The sequence below is a fragment of the Equus asinus genome, chromosome 21, assembly GCF_041296235.1.
Source record: "Equus asinus isolate D_3611 breed Donkey chromosome 21, EquAss-T2T_v2, whole genome shotgun sequence".
Taxonomy (NCBI): domain Eukaryota; kingdom Metazoa; phylum Chordata; class Mammalia; order Perissodactyla; family Equidae; genus Equus; species Equus asinus.
Genome location: NC_091810.1, coordinates 94,101,914 through 94,119,630, shown reverse-complemented (window position 1 = coordinate 94,119,630; position 17,717 = coordinate 94,101,914). Strand labels below are relative to the sequence as shown.

The window sequence follows — 17,717 nt, the reverse complement described above, 5'->3', positions numbered from 1 at the left end:
CCTTATTTTTGTTCACAGCATCACTATCCTCCCAAAAGTGTGCCTTAGGCCCATACTCAAGTCAGTTCCCAATGTCAATGCCAACATTTCTCAAATCTGTACGTTTCACTACAACCCCACCATCATCACTTCTTGCCCCAACTACTCTAATTAAACTTCATGGAATTCCTTCATAGCTTCAAGCTTCCACTCCTTCACTGGACTTCTGCTCCAGATTAATATCCATAAAAAGGGGTTCTTTTCAACTAAGAATCATGTACAAAACCCTCAGACTGGTATTTAAGGATCTCCATAATCTGTATCCATCTATCCTTACCAGCCTGTTCTTAAACATACAACCTTGGCAAATATTCTCTGCTTTCCTAACTCCGTACCTTCACCTGGACAGCATCCTTATGTGGAACTATCTTTCTTCTCCCATCCTCCTCCAACTGCTAACAATCTTTCAAATGGCCACATCCTCAATGAAAGGAAAAAGGCTGAGACATATCATTTATTGAACACACATTCTATCTAGTGCTTTACAAATTATCCTAATCTCCACAAAAACATAATGGTTTAATACTAGACTTTTGAGGGAGGAGTTGAGGACACTGAAGGCTAAAAGAGCTTACCCAAGGTCACCCGAACCAGCAAGTAAAGAATCCAAAATAACCCAATAGCATTCTGTATTTTTTAACAAAACGTGACGACAAGACGGACAGCCTTTACAGCCAGGATGCCTAGCTTCAAATTCCAGTGACTCCACTAACAACCTGTGTGAACTCAGAAAACTGCGTACTTGTGATGCCTTTGTCTCCCCACGCATTGTACTACCTACCGCACGGGTAACAGCAAGAATTACATGAGATAATATAAAATGCTTAGAATTGGACTGGGCTCACCGTAAACAATCAATGCTAGCTATTATTACTGTTGTTATATATATGCTATGATAGGTAAACTCTTGACAATACCAATTATATATTCTCATTGTTTCCAGATCAACTTCTGCACAAAGCAAAAGCTTTGTGAAAGTTTAGTACTATATTTTTGATATGTGCTCAATAAATACACGAATTTTTAAACAATGACTAACCACCATCCTTTATTAACAGAAATTCACTTGTCTATTAATCCTGTTTCCTCTTTTGAGAAAACTAAAATGCTCACTAACTTTCTTCCCTTTTTCATGTCATGTGAAACCACCATGTGCAACGCCATATGGTAGTAATATGTCAAATGGTGCAAAACACTATTTTGATTCAAACTCATTTTGTCTTCTGCTAAACATTATTAATTCCCAGATTTTAAAATGTCCAAAATCGTACTTTTTATTTAAACATCCACCGTTTTTAGGTCATAACAACATGAAGTCAGCATACCATGATATTTTATCAAGCCATTTCATTTCCTACAGCTTCATGGTAAGACGGACAAAATGTAAAATGTCTTCCTATCCAACTTAACTCGATGACATAAACATATCATACCTTAGTCTTGCTCTTACTTTGCTAAAAATAGTGCCTGAAAAACTTCTGATAAATCCATGTTACTCGGGATGCAGAAAAACATTAAAGGAAGGGAGTTGAATGCTAGTAACAGTTTAGGACCCTCCAAAATGCTTAAGAGAAATGAGCTTTAGACAAGGATAGATGAGAACTTCCTCCAAATCCTCCAGTACTAAACCTTGCAAACCAAAATTCTGTCCACGTTTTACTATTACACATGGAGACATCAAGCTGGCTGGCTTCAAGTGAAAGAAGAGGTAAAAAATATATTAATAAAACAATTGTCATTCCTAACACAGAGAGAAATAACTGGGCTTCTCTCCAACCTTTTCAAAAAAAAAAACAAACAAAAAACCTTTGAGGCTTAACTAATTTAATTAAGTCTCACAATTCTCCCCTTATTTACAGATGTCACAGAATTAGTAAGTGGCAGAGCAGAGGGCTGAACCCAGCCGGACTCCCAAATTCGGCATCCAGTGTTTTGCCATAAGCTACAATAATACAGTACGCATTTACATCTTCCTCTTCACACACACACATTAAAAAAAAAAAAAAAACTGAAACAAAAGCTTCATGAAATATTTACTCTTACTCCATAGGATGTCCTCGCGTATTTTTTTTCTTTGTTCCTTTCTTTCTAACGCTAATGTCAATGCACTAAACTGACTGCAAAAACCATTACTAAGTGGCCACGGGCCCTCCACTACAGCACTGCATTAACACTGCCTACCTCCTGCCTCTAGTTCCTTTCAACTGCGACCACAGTCCAGTTTCGTTACTCAGAAGTGGAGCTCATCTCCTGGACCCATTAGAAATTGTCCTTAAATAGATTAAACCGCTGACAGCCCTCCCTGAAATCTTGATCTGTTCCCCTACCAGAACTCTTCGGAGGCACACCCATCTTACTTAGTTGTATTGTATCAAAAACTGCAGACGTTCTCCTTGGAGAACAACAGATCATTGTGGACAGGAACGCATTCGTTTTCACTGTTCCCGCTGCACCACCCACCACAGTTAACAGGCAGGCAGCTTTGGGGGCAACAACAGGGGACCTGAGCAGCTGCCCACGGTGCTGAAAAAAGAGGATGAAGCGACAGTTCTGGAAATTTGCTTTTGCCAGATTAGGACAAAATAGAGGAAATTACCGAAAGCTGGCAGAGAACACTCAGTGGTTGCCACCAAAGTTGCATGAGAGCCTCGGGGCCCGCGTGGCCCCGGGGTCTGCCCACTCCCTGTCTGGGACAGAGTTTCTTCATCAGGGCGGGTCAACCCTAAAAGCGTCCAGGCAGGGCTGCTGACTTCTAAGAGGGCATGGACGCGGAATCCGGCCCTCGCGGAGTCACGTCCCACCTTCCCGTCGGAGCCTCCGGGGGGGAGGAGGGGTTAGAAGGAACGGAGGTGACTGCCCTCTTTTTTTCAAAGACTCAAGAATCCCAGCAACTTGCAGTCAAGCGATTTCGCCCGTGACTTTGCGACAAGCGCTGGACCCGGAGAAGCCTTCCGGACATCTCAGGAGGGGAAGGTGAGAACAAAACGGATAACCAACAACCGAGCAACACAGCAGCTCGCGGGATGGGACGCGGCGGACGCGGCCCTCCGCGGGCAGGGCTTTTACTTTCCTTTTGCAGACAGCCTCCCTGGCTCGGCGCCCCGCCCGGGGAGGAGCGGCCGGGCCCCCAGCCGCGGGCCGCCCGGAGCCCCGGCGCGCGAGGGGGTGTGTTCTGCGGGCCGGGCCCCCGGGGACAGCCCGGCCCGTGCGCGGCCAGGCCGGAGCGGCTCTTACCTGGAAGCCTGGCCCCGCCGCACAAACAGGCTGGGCGGCCGCGTAGCTGCGGGAGCGTCCCTACCCAGACTTCATGACTGAAGCTCCGCACCGACCCCACAGCCCGAGCGGAGCGCGGACGACAACACTGCGGCCGGGCGGAAGTCCCGCCCCGCGCGCCTCATTGGCCCGCGCGCGGAGGCCGAGGGGAGCCATTGGGCCACAGAGCCGCCCGCCACGGCCCCTTCCCACTCTCACGCCGCCCTGGCTGTGCCCCGGCCCCGCGCCGCGAAGAGCCCGGGGCGCGGAGTCGCGCTCTCGGCCGCGTGACCGGGGTACCCGGGCAGGGCCGGCGGGGCGAGGCGGGGCGGGGCGGCCTCTGGAGCGCGGCCGGAGGCCCCGCTCTGGCGGGGAGGGCGCGGGCTGGCCGAGGGGGTTGGCTGTGGGCGCTTGCGCGCCTGCAGCGGAGCCCGTGCGCTCCGGAGGGGACGGGACGGACCGAGCGGCGGGGCCGGCCGCCTGGTCCGCTCTCGCTGTGGGGCCGGAGCTGCCCGACCCAGCTGGCGGGCTGCCCTTGGGCGGGCTGACTCCGCGCCTCTCCTGCGCCACGCTCCCCCGACCCGCTAGAGAGGCGAGGACGAGGCCTCATGCCCTCTGCACGGTGTCCAGGCTGAGATCGGGATGGACGGGACCGAGGCCACCCCTTGGGGTCCGGGCGCGACCAGCCTGCGAGCTGGCTCGGAGCCGAGCTGACGTCAGCGCTCTGGGCCTGACACGGCTGTCCCGGGCTCAGCAAAAGGCAGACCATGTGATGAAGGGCTAGGCCAACACTTTAAAACCTTGCCTCCTTTTGATGAACCGTAAAATGTCGTCCCCTACCGCCATTCCGATAAACCTTCCCCGTCCGGGTGTTGCAATCTTAAACCAAGCCACTTTGAAACTTAAATTACCCAGATTGGACCGTCCACGCGGATTAACCAGTTACCAACTAGCCACTTTAAAGAGGCAATGTGGCTTAGTGCAAAGATTGCAGAGTCCTGAATTAGAATGCCAGGAGACCTATATTCTGGTCCTGCTTTTGCCTCAAAATAAGGCGCCTTGAAAAGGCCTTTACCGGCTTCACATCCTTCCCGCTCATCTTTTAAACAAAGGAGGGGCTAGAGGGGGCTACCACGTAGAACACCTGTGGAATATCATTGCCTGTAACTTGTAACCTTGATTGCTCAGAGGAGACCTGAGTAGCTGGGACACAGGAATGGAAGACTCTTCCTATTGTGTATCTTTTTGTGCCTTTTGAATTTTGAACCTTGTGAATATTACTTACTCAAAGAAACTTTAAATACGGAAGTTTAAGGATCAATTACAATAAAATAACATAAAGCCCACCAAAGGTACTTTCCTTTGGTTGTGTATCCTATGAATGTATGTTCTATATATTCTGCAATTTTCATCAGCTATGAAGACATTCAATACTTAATACATAGTCCTCTTTTAAGAAAGTCGTAAGTAAAAGTCAGAGTTGGGAATATTACTATGAAAGCTAGTGTAATTAGTGTAAACATAATTAGAATATCTCTATAAGCATTTCTTCATTAAATTATCTCAAATTGATTTTATATTAAATCAGTTTTCTAGCATGACATCGAAAAAAGTAAAAAATGTCCACATTTTACAGGTTAAAAAAAAGAACAAAGAAGAGTTTTGTTTATTCCTTAAATAAAGACACATTAAGTACAGGACATTTAATCTGACTTTATTTCGCTCTTTAGGTCACAATGGGTATCGTTCTTCCAGTTACGAACAAGGGAAGGCACTCTGTGCTGCATCCAGGCAGAGGAACTGCGCTACACCCTGGAGACCCATTTCTTCTCCCCTTGGTGTTGAATGAAGGCAAATTGGAAGAAAATAGATTGGAAAAATGTAATTTTTTGAAAAGTAGATTAGACAGTAAGGTTGATAGCTATCTTAATTATGGTTTTCAAGAACATGAAGGTTTCATATAGCATATGATACTAATAGCCACTAATTATCTCTTTATAAAAACAAATAAGAGAAAATGAGCTTTTAGGACTTTGTGTTTGAGACTGTTTTAAAAAATCCTCCTGAAAGTACAAAACAGAAACCATGTAACATTGTAGAATTTCCTGCCTCCAAAATATTGTAAGACAGCACCAACAACTAAAAAGACAAGATACCCAATTACTTGTCTAAAATGGCTTAGAAGTAGTTCTTCCTAGGTAATAAAAAGAAAGCAGGCAGTCTCTTTAAGCAATTAGATCAACTAGAGACATTAAAATGAATAGAGGAATTATTATATTTAGAATCAGAAAAAAAGATAATTTTAGAATCACATAAAAAGCTATTTTCATTTTGAGAAGAAGAAAATAAAGTTATTACTGTGATAAGAGAACGAATAGAATCCATAGGAATCCGTACATGTAGGGAGAAGGCACATTGGGAAAAGTACCAAACAGAATTTCTAAAAACTGTTTTAGGAAATTTTTAGCTAAATACTGGAAATGACTCCCATTTCTTTATGAAGTTCCAAACAAATGAATAAATTCATTTTATAAGATAGTAAATTAAAAGTTCAGAACACAAAAAGTCAGGTAACAGTCAGAAGGGTTTTTCAACAAAGTTTATTTATTTTCAAGGAAAAAAGGTCGTTTAAGGTTAAAAGCCTAAAAAAATGACCTGGTCATTGTTTCCCTTGAGCTGAATTGCTTCCCTCTTTTGTGTCTAAGATGACTGACACACAATTTCAACTTTTCCTTTCTTATTTGGGGCATTGAGAGGCAGTCTTCCTCTGTTTGCTAACAAAGGTATTGCAAAATAAGCATGCAAAAATTCATATGACATAATGTAATATAAAGACGTAAGAACTCAGGAGTGTGAATCAATTCAGTCACTTTGGGAAACAACTTCGCATTATCTGGGAAGGCTGAAAAAAAACCATGTTCTATAACACAGCAATTCCAATCCATGGAATATACCCTAAAGAAACACAAAAGAAATTCACCTTTAGGTACACTGTAGTGAAATTTAAAGATCAAAGAAGAACCGAAGTTCTTAAACAGAAAGAACAATAAATTACTTACCAAGGAATGGCAGCTAGCTTCTCAATAGCAACAAAAGAAAACACAACTCAATGAAATATGTTCAAATGTTAATATAAAATAATAATTACAATTGTCAACCTAGAATTGTATGCCATGTTAAGCTATCATTTAACAGTGAGGGTAAAATAAACACATTTTCGGAGGAAAAACAGCATTTACTCCTAAGAGACTTTTATTGAAAGAACTTCTAAAGATGTCTTCAATAAGTGAAAATTGAACCCAGAAAGATGGGCCGAGCGGCCCGGCCCATGCCCAAGTGGTTAGGTTCACACGATCCACTCCGTGGCCCGGGGTTTCACTGGTTCGGATCCTGGGCACTCTTGTCAGGCCATGCTGAGGCGGTCCCACGTGGCACAGCCAGAGGCACTCACAACTAGAATATACAGCTGTTTACTGGGAGGGGCTTGGGGGGGAAGAAAAAGAAAAAGAAGGGGTGAGACGCAAGAAAGTATGGAGAGCAAGGAAACTGAGTACAATTTTTAAACCAGTAGATATAAAAAAGGGAATAAAGAAAATGTAATTACTCAAAAGAAGTCAGGGAAGGAGCGGGGGAAAGGAGCAAATAAAGAGTATTGTAAATGGCAAATACAACATGCGATAGAAGGAATCTATCAATAATCTCTAAAAGAGGTAAATGGGGTTAATTTACCAGCTAAAAGATTGTCAGCTATATTCTTTTAAACAAGACGTAATACTAAAACTTAAAGGACACCAACAGGTTGATAGTAAAAGGAGGGGGAAAGATATGCAAAGCAAATAGCAACCGAAAGAAAGCTGGTATACCTGTATTACTATCAAAGGGTAAAAAACAGACCTAAAGTCAAAAGCATTGTTATTAGGATAAGTAGAATTATTAAATAATGATAAGAGGAAAAATTTGCAAAGTGGTTATAATTGCGTTGAGCCACCACGCACCTAGAAACGTAGACTCAAAATATTTAAAGCAAGAACTGACAAGCTTACAAGGAAAAGTTGGCGTGTCTACAATCAGAGTAGAATTCTATAAACCATTTTAAGTCACTGGTTAAGTAAGCAAACAAAACATTAGTAAGAATATAAAATATTTAGACAACACAGCACACACAGAGAAACTTGCAAATGTCCTTTTTAAGCACACATGAAATAATCCTTCCCACATGGCAGCATATGATGTTATCACGCAGAGATCAAAGACATGAAGGCAGAGAACCCAGGGTATATGATGAGAATACAACATTAGGGTTCAGCTATAGATAGAGTAGATATTTTTTAAAATTCTAAGGGAACACTATGAACAACTTTAGATAATAAATATGAAAAAATATCAAATGGATGGTTTCCTAGAAAAAAGTTTGAACTTACCAAAACACCTGAGGAGATGAAGGAAACCTGAGCAGGCTAAGGAAATTTAAACAGCACACAAAAATCGGCAACCCTCCCCTCAAAAAAGTCAGCTCTAGAAAGTTTTAAAAATGAGGTCACCATACCCTCAAGGAATACATGATAAAATTTTCACAAACAGTTTCATAGAATTCAAAGGGAAAACTATTCAACTAATTCCATGAGGGCAGTAGAACCTTGATACCAAAACTGAGCAAAGACCACACAAGTAGGAAAACTTATAGGCCAATCTCACTTTGAATGCATATGCAAAAATCCCAATTAAAACATTGGTAAACTAAAACCAGCAAAGATTAAAAAAAAAAAAAAAACTATGGCCAAATAGTATTTATTCCTGAAATGTAAGATAACGCTATAAAATGTATTCCTATGATTCACCACATTAGCACAGTAAAAGTGAAAAGCTAAAAGATCATCTTAATATATGCAGGAAAAGCATTTGAGAATTAAAGGAGGGACCCATACTGCACAAGACTGTCCGAGAAACCTCTCTGAGAAGTTGACATAGGGTGAGACTTAAAGAATGAGGGTTCTTAGGTTGTGAGCCACAGGCGCCAACCCTGGTAAATTCAAGTTTAAAAAGGCAATTTACGTGAAGGATATGGAGATACTCACAGGATTCAAAGGATGCCTGAAGTACAGCCTTAATTGTCCCACGGAATCAACATTTTCGTCACGGCAGTACCACTCCAGCCATTTCCATCACTATGTTCACAGTTCATACTTGGGGGAGGAAGCCTGCCACTGGCTCACCTTGTGACACATGCCCATCTCCTGATCAGGGTGCCTTAATTAACTGCCCCATGAGATCATACATCAAAGGAGAGAGGTAAGGAAATAGGCATGATGCTATCAAAAGAATAGAATAAATGCTGAGAAAGAATTGAACAGCATGTCCAAAGGTCCTGGGGCTGGAACAAGCCTAGCATATTTGAGGATAAGGAAGCCAGTGGGGCTCGAATGTAGGGAGAAGAAGAGTGGAAAGAGATGAGATTGGGGTTGGACATCACTATCCAAGTGTGGCCTTTGACTGCCCAAATCAGCTTTCTCTGGGAGCTTGTTAGAAATTTATATTCTCAGGCTCAGGCTGAGAATCAAATTCCTGGGAGTCAGGCCTAGTAATCTGTGTTTTAACTAGTTCTCCAAGTGATTCTTAAACATGCTTAAGCCTGAGAATCACCGACATAGGAGTTTGTAGACCATAGTAAAAGTCTGGGTTCTATCCTAAGGGCAATTAGGAATTTCAAGGAGAGGAGTGGCGTGATCTGAATTGTGTCTTAAGATTCTAAGGGAGTACTATGTAGGAAATAGATTGAAGAAAGACATGAGTGAAAACAAGGAAACCAGTCAGGAGATTGTTGTAACAGTCCAAGAAGAAAATAATGGCCTGGACCAAAGTGATGGCAGTAGAGATAGAAAGAACTGGTCAGAAAAAAGAAATATTTTGGAGTTAAAATTATGAGGATTTGCTGATGGCTGTAGAGGATGAGAGAAAAAGGAAGAATTAATGATGACTCCCAGGTTTCTGGTTTGAGCAGCTGGGTGACTGGTGGTACCATTTATGACAGAGATAACTGGGTGATGGGGGCCGGCCTGGGGCCAAGTGCTTACGTTCACGCACTCAGCTTTGGCAGCCCAGGGTTTCCTGGTTTGGATCCTGGGTGCAGACATGGCACCACTCATCAAGCCACACTGAGGCAGCGACCCACACAGCACAACCAGAAGGACCTGCAACTAGAATATACAACTAGGTACTGGGGGGCTGTGGGGAGAAGGAAAAAAAAAAGATTGGCAACAAATGTTAGCTCAGGTGCCAATCTTAAAAAACAAAACAAAACAAAAAACTGGGTGATGATGGAAGAGAAAAATTTGCAGATGAAAAAGCATAAGTTCACTTTTGTACACGTTAAGATTGAGATATCCAGATGGAGTTGTCCAGCAGGCATCTGGATGTGAAGAGGAGTGGTTACAATAAGAGAGATAAATTTAGGGATCTTCATTGTAAAAGTGGCATTAAATGTACAGGAACATATGAGATCATTTACAAGCAGCCTCCTTTGCAGAATTGAATAAAAACTACTAAACTAAGTAAACTATATTCAGAGCTAGTCTTTAGTGGAAGTCGAGCGGATGGCCACCTTCATGTTATGTTTTGAGAGTTCCTTGGCTCCTGTCCCGAATTTTTTTCACATGGAACCCTTACAATGAATGGTAGCTTGAATTCCTACATTAATAATTTTCTTTGGATTCTAAAAGAAGGGCAGATGTTAGAGATTTAATTGTCGGCCATCGACACCTCATATTTGATAAGTTCTCCTCTCCCCACCACTCCCTTGTAGATTGCAAGATCAAATAGGTTTTCCGGGCAGAGAAGTAAAGTCCATAGAATGGGAAGCGCTGAAGAGGAAAGACGAGAACACAGAAGATCTGAGATGTCACTGTCCTAATTTGTGGGGATTTGATGAAAATGTAAGTTTTCGCCACAATTTAGACACAATTAAAGGAGACAAGACAATAGCACGTGCAAGCAGAAGAGACAAGCATGATGTGTTTGATCTTTGTAAATGGGGAAGCAATTAAAGTTAGAATTTAATTTAAAAGTTCTGTACTGATATAAAACATTCCAACTAACACAACGATACTTAGCCTCCTGTTTGTTGTGTTTCAGTTAAGTTGACAATAAACCGTTTATAACTGCTATTTCCCCAATACTGCTTGTTTTCCTAATTGTAGACTTCTTTTCTGTTCACCGCGTATTTCCTGTATCAAGCATGAGTTTATTCCAGCTATCAACTACACAATTTCACTTCCTTGAAAGAGGCTTTGCATCTGGTGATGAGCTCTATAGCCTGGAAATTCTCCTAGCTTTCATCCTGATTATAGTTGTCTTATCAATCTTGGCGATTCAGTGAAATGCACCTGCCCCTAATTTTTTCATTTCCAAAAATAAAGACGTGGGGGAACTATTTAATTACACTTGCCACGTGCTCAGATGATCAAATTAAAGACACTAGGTATGTTAGTAATAATAAGCAAATAATTAAAAAAGACATACATTGTATGAGAATTGCTAGAGTTTATTGCTATGTTTAGCCTTTCCTATTTTCACTTCCAATCTTCCTTCTCTGTCTTACCCCTCGGCTACTTCATAATGACTTCACTTTTTATTCCTTGGCCTCTTCATGTTCACTGCTAAGTAAAATTTTTAATTAGGCAAAGTTTATTCTCAAACCTTTCCAGTCTTTCCTTTCAACATTGTTATTTCCCATCTTTAACTCTATCCCCAAGAGACCAGTGGTCTCAAAATATTCCCAGACTTTTCCTTGTTCCCTCTGCTCCCCTCACTAATAACAATAACAACAGTGGCAGCAGCCATAACACTGTACTAAGCTCTTTTATACATTATTTTATTAATCTTCACGACAACCTTAGGTCCTACTATTGTGTTTATTTTTACAGATCAGAAAACCATGGTTCAATGACATTAAATAACTCATCCAAACTCATGAGCTAGTGAGAACAGGAGCAGACCTCTGGAGCTCTGGAACTGGGATTTGAATGCAAGTCCATCCACATCAGAGCCTGAACTCTGAACCGAAATGCTAAACAATGAGTGGCCAGTATAATATGAAAGAGAGGGCTCCAAGTTGGAACCAAATGACTCCTGTGTTATCTGGGGCAAGTAATGCAACCTTTTCTCCCTAGATTTCATCACGTTCTAACTCTGCATGGCTGTCCCGTCTGAATAGCACCTCTTATCCGGGCCTATCCTGCACTCTCCAATACCTGAGATTTACCCGTCTTAGATCTCCAAAGCTCTGCTTTCAGCTAACTGTCGTTTAGAAAACCGTTAATAAATGAATACAAGAGTCTTAGCCTTGTTAAAGGTCTATGCTTTATAGGGTATCTTCCAAAACCACAATACCTTAAAAGAAAATGAAATTTTAGATACCGAAATGAATAGATGGAAAAACTTAGGGGTTAAGAGAAGTCTTCCTAATATCCCTCAACTGTTACATCCTGTAGACTAGTGCTTCTCAGACTTTATTATACATAGGAACCCCTGGGAGTCTGTTAAAATGCAGAGTCTGGTTCAGCAGGTCCGGGGTGGAGTATGAGACACTATATAGTTCCAGCAAGTACCCAGGTGATACTGATGCTGCTTCTAAATCGCTGCCAAACTTCCAAAGCATCATCCATCCCTTTTACAGGTGAGTCCATCTTCTTTAATCTATTGATTCTTTTCATGTTTTTCTTTACTAAGTAGCAAATTCGAGAAACTATAAAATCTGATTTTCAGTTCCCTTTTTGGTTGACCCAGGAGGATATCCCTTACTTTCTTGCAAGCCCTGTGTGCACTTACAAAGATGTATTATATTTAATTCAATATATCTAGATGTTTTAGGATTGCCTAAACCTGCATGATTGTCTTCCAGTTAAAATAATAATAATAACAAATTACTTTTAAAAAACCAAAATTAAAACTCTACCTTAGAAGAATCAGGAATAATATGAGGACAGGAAGAATATTGAGAATTAAGAATTCTACTTCCTTTTTTCGAACTTGTTTTTATTCTCAAAAACCTGGCGTATTGCAACATAAGGTCCAACCTGGCAGAAGAGACAAGTGATTCCTATGAAAGGCTTTTCCAGACAGCAAGAGCTACTCAGAAGTGGGTGTCAAAACAGTAAATTATCATACCTAACTCATTTTCAAAATACAGACTACTAGTTCTTAAACTTTTGGGAGGTTGAGAAATGTGAAGAAAGTTTTGTAGTCAAAATAAGCTTGCATCTTTTTATTTGCTAAAAAATTATTGTTTAATAAGTGTGACTTTTAAAAACATGAATTTTAAACTGAGGATAGCTCACTTTACTTTCATTAATCTACAAATTAATATGCTGATTGAGATCAGTCATATCTCAATAGATTGTTTTGCTTATACCTTACTTTTATCATTCTCAAGAAACTAAGTAAAGCTGAATTGAAATCACGGTTGGTAAGACTATTTACAGTGGAATTTTAAACAATAATTTTCTTCTGGTTTTCTTTGTATTAAATCGGGAGTCAGCCGGGTGAAAATCTCTTTCTGTTTACAATTAATTTTTTAAAATTTCCGGATAGCTTCGAGTTCCTTGCTATTTAGAATATGGTCCAGGGAGTTTGTTAGACTGAAAATCTTAGGCCCCACTTGAGAAAACACAGTCAGAATCCACACATGGAGAGGGTCATCAGGTGATCCAAAGACACGTCTGTGCCTTCTTAGATGGAAAGAACAGAACTCAATGACAAATTTTAAAGTTACAATAATAAAAGCATAACTGTATATTAAAAACAGATGCTATCAATTCTTTCTCAACACATCAGCTCTGAGAATTTTTCATACCAAAGCAGATACTCCTAAGGTGAATATACTACAGTCATGCGCTGCATAATGTTTCTGTCAACGAAAGACCACGTATAGGACGGTTGTCCCATAAGATTAGTACCATATGGCCTAGGTGTGTAGTAGGCTATACCATCTAGGTTTGTGTAAATACGCTCTATGACATTCGCACAACAACAAAATTGCGTAATGACACATTTCTCAGAATGTGTCCCCGTGGTTAAGCGACACGTAACTGTATTCTTGTAAGGACCACCAATCATTCAGCATTTCTTTACAATACTGTGTACCATGTGACATAAAATTCTATTTCTTATTATTTTGTATATGTCATATCACATGTATGACATATCAATATATCATAAATTAGAAAATATTGTAAAGTCAATTTAAACGTGTAATTATTTCAGGGTTTTTCAAAGGAACCTGAAGTAAAGGATTAGACTATAAGAGAGAGAATGCCATGACTAAGTACAGAAGTAAGAATCAAGTAACTGATTTCCATCTTTGAAATATGTAAGAGATCAGAGGACTAAAATATTAGTCACTGACTGTGGCATCGTTGTTTCTTTTTTACCCTGGTCTGGATCTTGTAACATTATTTTTCTCTTTCTCCCTTGGTGTGTGTCATCTTCCTATTTACTTGTTTTCCATGCATTTAACCTAGTTCTTTCCTACCATTATTCCTAGCAAGCAATTCCTTTCCTATTTCTCCACATTTATTTTGTCTTTACTTTTTCCATGATTATCCCTACTATCTGACCATTCTCTTTAAACAAAGCTTATTTACTTATTGCTTGTTAATTGTTGTCTTTGTCCCTTCTCCCTATTCCTTGCCTATCCTTAACCTTTCCTCCACCCCAAATACACACACACATCACACTAGACCAAAAGCTCCATGTTTTGTTCACTGCAATGATCCAGCACAGAACAGCCCCTGACACATAGTGGGGGCCCGGTGTATCTGTCCTGAATGAATATAACTAATGATCAGTAGAGCTTCATCTCAGATGAAGATCAAACGTCTCTTCACTTGCGTACAATCTATTGTGTTGGCACCTGTCTTATCACACTTCATCCTATAATACAGTTCCTGGTCCAGGTGTTTTGGACAGCTATCATCTTCCCTATGCATAGCAAATCCATTAAAGTCACATCATCACCAAATCTTCCAAAGATGTACCATATTCCATTGCACGTAGGAGGCACCCAATAGGCTAACTAAATTAATTTAAAACTCTTAGAAAAATAAAAAAAACTAAAAAGGGCCTCCAGATGCTAACCATACTGTTCCTACATTGCAACTAAGAGAATTTTCAAGTCTAATCTTTATCATTTCAAGCTGTCCCCCGATTGCTAAGAAAGTTTACAAGTCTGCTTATCATTTCGTTGTTACAAGTGTTAAAAAAAGAGACAACAGGTCCAAAATGGAGTCACTTGTGCTTAGGCCCACATCACCAAACCAAGACTTAATACCTAGTTTAATTACAGCCTCTCCCAGGAATAGAATCTTAAAACAGTCAATCTGGAATTGCCTGGTCGGCACTAGTGAGGCCATCTACTTGATGGACCCTGCCATCCCGTAACGGAAGATGACCTTGCCACAAACAATCTGCTCTTTGCTAGTGTAATCTTTGTCCCACTCCTTTCTGCCTATAAAAGTCTTTCATTTTGGGGGCTGGCCCCGTGGCCGAGTGGTTAAGTTCGCGCGCTCCGCTGCAGGCGGCCCAGTGTTTCGTCAGTTCGAATCCTGGGCGCGGACATGGCACAGCTCATCAGACCACGCTGAGGCAGCGTCCCACATGCCACAACTAGAAGAACCCACAACAAAGAATACACAACTATGTACCGGGGGGCTTTGGGGAGAAAAAGGAAAAAATAAAATCTTTAAAAAAAAAAAAAAAAAAAAGTCTTTCATTTTGTACAGTTCTTCAGAACTCCTTTCTATCTGCTAGACGGGGTGCTGCCCAATTCATGAATCATTGAATAAAGCAAACAAGATCTTTAAAATTTACTCCATTAAATTTTGTTTTTTAACACAAGGCAACTTTTAATTATATCAATCTACAATAATCTAGCTTGTCTATTCAGTTTCTGCAAGGCACTGGGCTAGGCCACTGGAGATACAAAGGTGACTGAGACACTGTTGTCCATCAAGAAGCTCACAGTCTAGACGGAAGGCTGACACTGACGTAATAAATGGAATGCAGTACAAAAGCTTCTGTAGTTAAAGAATGTGTGATGCCGTGGAAGAATATAGAGAGAGGTCAGCTTTCCTGGGGAGATCAAGAAGGCTTCTTGAAGGCACTGAGTTGGGCTTCTTTTTTTTCTTCGTTTTATTGTATTTTATTTCTAATTTAATTTTTTTGACTCATTAATGCATTCACATGGTTCAACATTTTAAGAGAATTGAAAGATAATGCAGATGCTGACAACACCAAATGCTGGTGAGGATGCGGAGAACAGGAACTCTCGTTCATTGCTCGTGGGAATGCAAAATGGTACAGCCACTTTAGAATACAGTTTGGCAGTTTCTTACAAAACTAAGCCTACTCTTACCATACCATCCAGCAATCACACTCCTCGGTATTTACGCAAATGACTTGAAAACTAATGTCCACGCAAAAACCTGCACTCAGATGTTTATAGCAGCTGTACTCATAATTGCCAAAACTTGGAAGCAACCAAGATGTCCTTCAGTAGGTGAATGGATAAACAAACTGTGGTACGTGTGGACAATGGAATATTATTCCACGCTAAAAAGAGATGAGCGATCAAGCTATGAAAAGATGTGGAAGAAACTTACATGCATATTACTAAGTGAAAGAAGCTTATCTAAAAAGGATACATACTGCGTGATTTCAACTATATGACATTCTGGAAAAGGCAAAACCATGGAGACAGTAAAAACATCAAAGGTTGCCAGGCGTTAGGGGAGAGGAAAGGATGAATAGGCAGAATACAGAGGATTTTTAAGACTGTGAAACTATTCTGTATGATAATCTAGTGTTGGATACATGTCATTATACATTCATCAAAACCCATAAAATGTACACCACCAAGAGTGCACCCTAATGTAAACTATAGACTTTGAGTGATAATGATGTGTTAGTGTAGGTTTATCAATTGTAACAAATGTACTATTCAGTTCAGGATTTTGCTAATGGGGGAGGCTGTCCTGTGTGGGGGCAGTGGGTCTATGGGTATATGAGAACTCTGTGTACTTTCTGCTCAATTTTGCTGTGAACCTAAAAGTTCTCTAAAAAATGAAGTCTAGGGGCCAGCCCAGTGGTGCAGCGGTTAAGTGCACATGTTTCGTTAGGCGGCCTGGGGTTTGTCACCTCGGATCCCAGGTGCGGACATGGCACCGCTTGTCAAGCCATGCTGTGGGAGGCGTCCCACATATAAAGTAGAGGAAGATGGGCACGGATGTTAGCTCAGGGCCAGTCTTCCTCAGCGAAAAGAGGAGGATTGGCAGCAGTTAGCTCAGGGCTAATCTTCCTCAAAAAAAATAAATAAATAAAAATAAAGTCTATTTTTAAAAAGATCAGACAGTGAAAAGTATTGTTCTTATCCTTGATCCCTGGTCGCTCAAGTCTCCTCTCCATGGGCACCAATGTTTCTAGTTTCCTGAGTGTATTTCCAGGGATGTTGAAGTATATGCAAATTATCTGTATCTATATCATATCACATCTATATCTATAGCATATATATTATATTATATCTATAGATACAATTTCCTCCTTTTTTCCTCAAATGTTACTATACTACACACTCTGTTTTCCACCTCACTTTTTTCACTTAGTGCTATACCTTGGAGATTTTTGCTTATTGGTATAGAAAGAACTTCCTTGTTCTTCTTTATAGCTGTATAGCATTGTATGAATGAAAAATAATTTATTTAATGGGTCCCCTATTGGTGGATGTGGAAAATGTTTCTAACCTTTTCCTATTACCAAGAACTCTGCAATGAATAGTGTTGTACCTATGTCATTTTGCAAATAGCCATATATATTTGTAAGGGTAAAATCCTAGAAATGGAACTTGTAAATCAAATAATATGTGCATTTGTAATTTTAATATACATTCCCAAATTTTTCTATGTATGGAATTGTACCAAATAATACTCTCTATGGCAAAGTATGATTGCAGCAGACTCAGCAAGAGTGTGTGATCAAACTTTTGGATCGTTCTCAACTTCCTGGTAAGAAATGGCATCATGTTATAGTTTTAATTTACATTTCTCCTGTTATGAACTAAGTATATATATATATTTGAAAGCCACTTGTATTTCCTTTACTGTAAACTGTTTATATCACTTGTTCATTTTTTTTTACTGATTATTGATTTGTGGGTACTCTTTATGTATAAAGGAAATTAGCCTTTATCCATAATAGTTGCAAATATTTTTCTCAGTTTGTCTTTGACTTTATATCAAGTAGTTTTTGCCATTCAAATTTTTTTAAATATAGTTGAATTTATCAATATTTTCTTTTATGGCTTCAGTAATTTTGTGACAGAAAGGTCACAACTAGAGGTGAGTTAAAAAATATTCTCATAGAAATATTATGAAACATTT

General features: G+C 40.3%; 2 protein-coding genes and 1 long non-coding RNA gene across 11 annotated transcripts in view; 1 reads left to right on the top strand and 2 right to left on the bottom strand.

The window, feature by feature from the left end:
- RNF13 (ring finger protein 13) overlaps window positions 1-3,586 on the bottom strand; it is a 157,887-nt gene extending 154,301 nt beyond the window's left edge. Inside the window, exon 1 of one of the 2 annotated variants that reach the window (XM_014838564.3) lies at window positions 3,274-3,586. The gene's annotated coding sequence lies outside the window, so the exon portion shown is untranslated. The remainder of the gene's footprint in view (window positions 1-3,273) is intronic. The other variant, XM_044755249.2, reaches the window with a different exon arrangement.
- The window catches only part of ANKUB1 (ankyrin repeat and ubiquitin domain containing 1), a 51,363-nt gene continuing 34,822 nt past the window's right edge, over window positions 1,177-17,717 (top strand). For 3 of the 8 annotated variants that reach the window (XM_070493647.1, XM_070493651.1, XM_070493644.1), the window contains exons 1-5: window positions 1,177-3,012; window positions 5,022-5,172; window positions 10,091-10,220; window positions 11,211-11,429; window positions 11,852-11,962. The gene's annotated coding sequence lies outside the window, so the exon portion shown is untranslated. Of the gene's footprint in view, window positions 3,013-5,021; window positions 5,173-6,790; window positions 8,581-10,090; window positions 10,221-11,210; window positions 11,430-11,851; window positions 11,963-15,049; window positions 17,343-17,717 lie in introns of those variants that run through there. The other 5 variants (XM_070493645.1, XM_070493646.1, XM_070493649.1 and 2 more) reach the window with 5 other exon arrangements.
- The window catches only part of LOC139041478 (uncharacterized), a 46,367-nt gene continuing 34,633 nt past the window's right edge, over window positions 5,984-17,717 (bottom strand). The window contains exon 3 of the long non-coding RNA XR_011496691.1: window positions 5,984-6,774. This is a non-coding gene — a long non-coding RNA (uncharacterized lncRNA). The remainder of the gene's footprint in view (window positions 6,775-17,717) is intronic.